Here is a 6,470-nt window from a genome sequence, read left to right on the forward strand (position 1 = left end):
AAGAATAATGGTAGCTGCAAGTAGAAAACCAGGTTGGCTTACAAAGAGTATAAGACATAAAGCTAAAGAAAAGTATAATAAATTTAAATTGACTGGTAATAAATTTAAATTGACTGGTAATAAATTTAAATTGACTGGTATGACATGATTTGAAAAACTGGAAAAGATCAAACAAAAGTTGACAGAACAGGAAATTAAGATGTTCGGAAATAATGTATGAGAAAAGGTTGGCTGAAAATGTAAACATTAACAGTGAGGATTTCATTAAATACATTAAGGGTAAACAAAACGTTAGAACGGGGGTAGGACACTTGAAGGATAACAAAGGAAAGCTGTTATCCAATGATTATGAGATAGCTGGATTATTAAATTTTGGTTTTAGATTTAAGCAATATTCCGTATCTGGAATAGTTGATAAATGCAAACATCATCAGATAAGATGACAACATTAATTCTGAGCTGGTTTAGGAAAAATTGAGAAGTTTAAAGAATTATAAGACTCCTGAGCCAGGTAATGTTTCCCCAAGAGTTTTAAAGGTGGTTAAAGTTTGGATATGTTAGTCCTTGAATGGTTGGCAGATACCAGAGGATTTGAGATTAGCTAATGTAACTCCTCTTTTCCAAGGGAAGTGATGAGAATTGTGTGAGTAATTGTAAACCCATTAATCTTGCATCAGTTGCAATAAAAATTTTGAAAAGTCATTTAACAAAGTTTAGAATTTATTGGATAGTCAACATGGTTTCACTGAGGGAAAATCATTCAACTTTGAAAAGGTAGCTGCTTATGTTGATGAAGATAAAGCTATAGATTTGGTGTGTGTAGATTTTCGGAAAGCTGTTGACAAAGTACTATGTAAGGCTTCTAAAAAGTATTTCTAAAAGTATGAAGAATAAGTGTGCAAATTGAATAGAACAGTGACTGTATGGAAGAAAACAGAAGTTTGTTACAAATGGAGTTCAGTTGAACTGGAGTAATGTCACAAATGAGGTACCTCAGGGTTCTGTCTTAAGACCTTTGTTCTTTTTAATTTACATCAATAACATAGATAAAGAAGAAAAGTCAATAAATTACTTACATTTGTAGATCATGTTAAGGTCTTGATCAAATGTTGCTAGTTGAAAAAAGGCTGATGCTGCTTTACAAAAAGATTTATATCATTCAGTGAGTTGAGTAAATAAATAGCAAAGATAATGCATATGGGTTATCATCATATGAATTATAGGAGAACAACTGTAACAGTGTAATGAAAGAAATGGATCTTGGCATAATAGTCGATCAGTCTTTAAAGCCATTCAAGCAGTGGGTTATTGCTAGTGGTGGGGAAAATAAGATTTTATGCTGTATCTACAGAAATGCTGAATACAAGTCTAAAGAGGTTATAATGTTATTGTACAGGTCACTGTCACTGGTTAGACCACATTTGTAATATTGTGTTCAGTCTTGGGCTCCTTATATTGGGAGGGACATTGAATTGCTAGAATGGTGCCTGGGATGGAGGGATTGTCAAATATGGAGAAGATGAAATCTGTGAAACTGTTGTCCTGAAAAGAGATCAATCAGAGGGGATCTGGGGATCTGATTGAGGTGTTTAATATTGTAAAGGAAATTAAAAGTGCTGATGCATCATTTTGTTTTTTTATACTTATGTTACAGATGCTGGATGAGTGGCTTAGCCATGCAGAATGGTTGGTTCATCTTAACTGTTGGAGCTTCTACTAACACTATCTACTGTTACAAGACGTATTTGTGTTGAGGTGATGATGCAGTGGGCAAATTGAGTGAGCAGGCACTAAGTCGAGGCTTTACAGTTAAAATAAAGTTTGAGATCAAGATTTCAGTAACATATAGTTAATGGTTATATACATTTTCTAATGACATTTCTTCACTTAGGTTAATATTTTTACTAGCTATACATTTAGTTGTATACTACTAAATATGATACCCGATGCTTAGGAAGGAAGGTATTGAATATTTACAAAGAGTTCAGGTGAGAAATAGTTTGTTGTTCCCTTACAGCAATAGATATTTCAAAGTATTGTTGAGACGTGTATGAATCTGGAGGAGAGCAGCTATTGCTGATGTGGGAGATCTTACTTTTTAGCAGTTATATGGGTTTTTATTTGAATTTTTCTTGGTATCCTCACAATCCATCAAATAGTAAGCAACACTATCTGCAAGTGGTTCCAATATTTAATTGGTTAATTCTGTCCTGGTCATGTGCAATGACTAACGACAGAAACAACTTCCATCAACCGTTGGTCTCAATGGGAGAAGGTGAATCATCAGACACTTCTCTTATATCTGTCCCCACCTTCTTGTTATCAATAGTGAATCAAAGAACCAACTGGCTTCCTTTTTGGGAAGTTTTAATCTGGATAGTCATCAATCAATCACAACTTTAACTCATGCTTACAGCATCTTCAAATTGTCAACTTACTTCCTAGTTTACTACAATAATGCAGCATTCATCATTCTTTCCATTGAAATTGATAGTGTCAATTCATTATAGACTTTATTTATACAGTATCTATGACTTAATCATTCTTTTCACAGACTTTGATAGTGTCAGTTCTGTATAGTCTAAACGTGCAGCAGTTAGTTTCTTAATATATACTCTGGAGTTCATATTGCTAACTGTTTTTTCAAATATCTTTTGCCTATACTTTTTAGTATTGCTGTGGTGCAACTCTCCTTGTTACATATAATCATCTGAGGCACTAAAATATCCAGCAATGCCTCACTTAACAATGGGAATAAGTAGGACTAAGGGACACAAAAATTTTGGTAGGGTAGGAGTTATCTTTAGCTAAGGCAGTTTTAGTTTTCTAACAGAGTGGAATGGATTGTCTTAGATGTTGTAGAGGCAGTAAATTTACGTGAGACTAAGAGAAAGCTTGATAAGTACGTGAATCATAGGAACTGGTTTTAATTTTTTTTTTAATGTATTTATTAGTACTTTTAGTTTAGTTTGGAGGATGGACCAGTAGGTCCCATTTTGTACCATAATCTTATCTGCTTCTATCTGGTATTTCAATATTGAAGTGATGGTAGATTCTATAGTGTTTTTTCTATAAACACAAAATAATTTTCAAGCATGTCATGAATACACTTTTTTAGATAACCACAATGTAATAGTTATCTTTTGGAATCCACCTAATGAGTTAAATAAACTGTAAAAGGCATTGCAGTTTTACGTATGTTCAGCAGTAAGTGACAGTAAAAATGTAATATTTTGATGAATTAAGATGTCAAGTTTATAACACAAGAAACATATATAGTTTTGTTTCTCTCCACTATCTTTGGTAAAGTATACAAAGTAAAATATGTATCACAGTAAAATTGTGTTATAAATTAGTAGTTATACAATCAACTTTCAAAGAATATGTCACCATTAGAGGTTTGTGTATGTTTCATTTTTTTTCTCTTATTGTAGTTTGTGGATTATTGTTAACAGTGAACAGCCTATCACTGTTCCAGATGTGATTTATTAACATTAAGACTGTATAATATATTTAGAACATTGTATTATATTGTTTCTTTGAAATGCATCATATTTGTAGTATATTTAATTTTGGTTTAAATTACTTTTATATTAGTTGAAAAATGGTACATTTTCAAAAGTTCACTTTAGTAAAACGCTTTTTGTATAAATGCTGATCATTTTGTTTTAACCATTGTATTCTTTATGTTGTAATTTTTGTACACTATTTAACTAGTTACTATTTTATATTTAAACAGCAGCTGTTTTTTGACTGATTTCTTTATAACTGTTAAAATATAATTCACATATATTTAACTTCCAGCCATTAAACTGATTAACATAAAAAATAATTCCACAAATGTTTTTCTATTTGTTATTTTAACTATCCATAATCATAACTATGGTTAAATTGATTAATGCCACAGATATAATTTACTAGTGTTTACAGTTATTTCAACTATTCATTAATCAAAATTAATTATAGTAATTAGTGTTACAAAAACAATCGACTAAGTGGAAGTAGTTTCCAATATTTTTTATTATTTCAACAGTCCAGTACTCAAAGTATTACAGTATAGTTTTCCATTATTATATTTAGTTAAGTTTGTTCAGATTAGTTGGTTTGTCATAACTCATAAAAACAATCAAATAATCAAAACTGGAGTTGCCAGTTATTACTCTTTTTTTTATTATTATTCCAACTATTTAAGTAATTACTATTATACTATTTTGTTGTTAAGCGTATAGCTACAGAATAAATTACCTATAAATAAATTACAAAATAAATCAGAGAACATCTGATTACTGTGAGCATCGAAACCTAATATCTAGTTTTGTAAACTGTTTTCTCAGTCCATTAATTAGTACTGTTAACTGAATACAATCAATATATAAACCAATTAATGTATTAATAACAAATTCCAATAAATTTTCAGCTTTATCTGGCATGTTTTTTTTGCTGTTGTGTTTTTAAATAATAGGTTATTTAAGCTGTTGTAGTGCTATTTTTATTTAGAGTGAACTACTTACGAAGAAAGGAAGAACAACTAAAGATATTTTGTCATTTTGTGAATTTATTTTGTGTATGAGAGTTATGAGACCTTAAAATAATATGTAACATGTAATATGTAACATATGTAACATGTGTAACATGTAATATGTAACATTTAAGTATTGTGTATTATTATAGAAAATATATTCTGTGTCATGTGGATAATTTAACTGTAATTGTTAGCTTCTCATTTATAATCTGAACTTGATCTAATTAGTTTAATTAAATCATTAAAAGTGCTGAATGTTTAGAAATGAAATAAACTTGACTCTTGGTGGCTACAGAAGTAATTGAATTTTTAGAATTATGAAACCAACGTTTCAGTTTTGAGTTGGACATCTGTTGTGAAATAATGTTGAATAAATTCACTTTTACACTTTTCCAAATTTTCCTTTATAGTCCTTATAAATGTATGATACATTTAGCTTAGAATGAAGTATATTTTTGTTTTAGTGAAAACCATACACTTACATATTGAAATATAAAACATGACGTTCTTCAAAGGTTAAATATAAAATAAAAATATTTATATTTTTTAGAGTTCTAAAATATTCCCACTTATTGTCAACATTAAAAGAAAATTACATGAAATGTCAAACAGAGAAATTTTCAACTTTATTTGCTTACAAAAAACAACATGAGACACTTTTCTTTAGTGGCAACCTCTTACCAACTCTAAATCCAACAGTTTTAGGTCACACTTCATTCAGCCTTTGTTTGAACTTAACAACATTTTCCACCTAGTTCTAAGTTCACCTAATTTGTATCAGAACATACCTGTTAGATTATTTGTCTGGGTTTAATGATATTTCTCGTGCAGTTGTAAATCCACCTGACTTGCATTAGGCCATATTACTGCCTAGGGTGAAACTCAAATTCTATTCATTACATTATTCACTGAATGGGCTTGAACCACATAAGTCAGTACTTAAGCTATAATGCTAATAAGAAGTTCAGATTTCTAAACAAATTTTTACTTTCAACTTGAAAACTGTAACTGTGCTATTAACTATATATTTCCAATTGTAAAGCCATCAACTCCATAGTACTACTGTTTGTGATGACATCTGTGCCATATTAACTTTATATTTTCAGTCATAGTAAAGTAGAAAATGTAATAATGATGAACAACTTGCCATATTAAAATAATTTTATTAGCAAATACAAAAACAATGCTTGGGACAACAGCCCTTCATCAAGTTTCCACCAAGTCAAACCATGTAAGGGTGATAGAAAACAACCAAGTAACATGCCTCAAATTTGGAACAAGTTCTTAAGCTACAAATGAATTAAGGGAAGTAATGTACAGAATTAATAGTAATTAATAAATTACCAATATAGGTATATGTGTAAATATATATATATATTTGTGTTAGCAAATTTACAGTGTGAAACAGTTTTGATCGAGTGTAAGGTGAATTGGAGAGGATAAAGTAAACATTCCTTTGTGTTTGATTATGCCTAATTTGAATATTAAACAACTTTCTCTTTGCATTACAGCAGAGAGAGCAATTATGAGCCCAGTTATGTCCAACCATCAATCCCAATGGTACTATGCTTTATGATGATGTCACTGCTATGTTAACTTCATATTTTAGTTGTAGAGCCAGTATATCTTGTAGTACTACACTTTATGAAGATGTCATTGCTATGTTAACTTTATTTTTTTAGTTGTTAAAGCCAGTATATCTTGTGTGTGGTACTATACAATGTGATGATGTTTATGTCATATTAACATCACATTTCCAGTTTTGAAAGTATATTCTTTGATGGTACCGTCAGTGATATCTCTTTACTTTAACAAAGTACGTTGTCTATGCTGTAAAATGAGCATTCCCATTTCTCAAGTTGAAAGTTCTTACCATACTAATAGTAACTAATTTTAGCTGAAAGAACTGTTGTACACTGTTAAATAGTGTTATACTTGGAATTATTGA

Source organism: Tachypleus tridentatus, chromosome 4 (assembly GCF_004210375.1).
Source record: "Tachypleus tridentatus isolate NWPU-2018 chromosome 4, ASM421037v1, whole genome shotgun sequence".
NCBI classification, from domain to species: domain Eukaryota; kingdom Metazoa; phylum Arthropoda; class Merostomata; order Xiphosura; family Limulidae; genus Tachypleus; species Tachypleus tridentatus.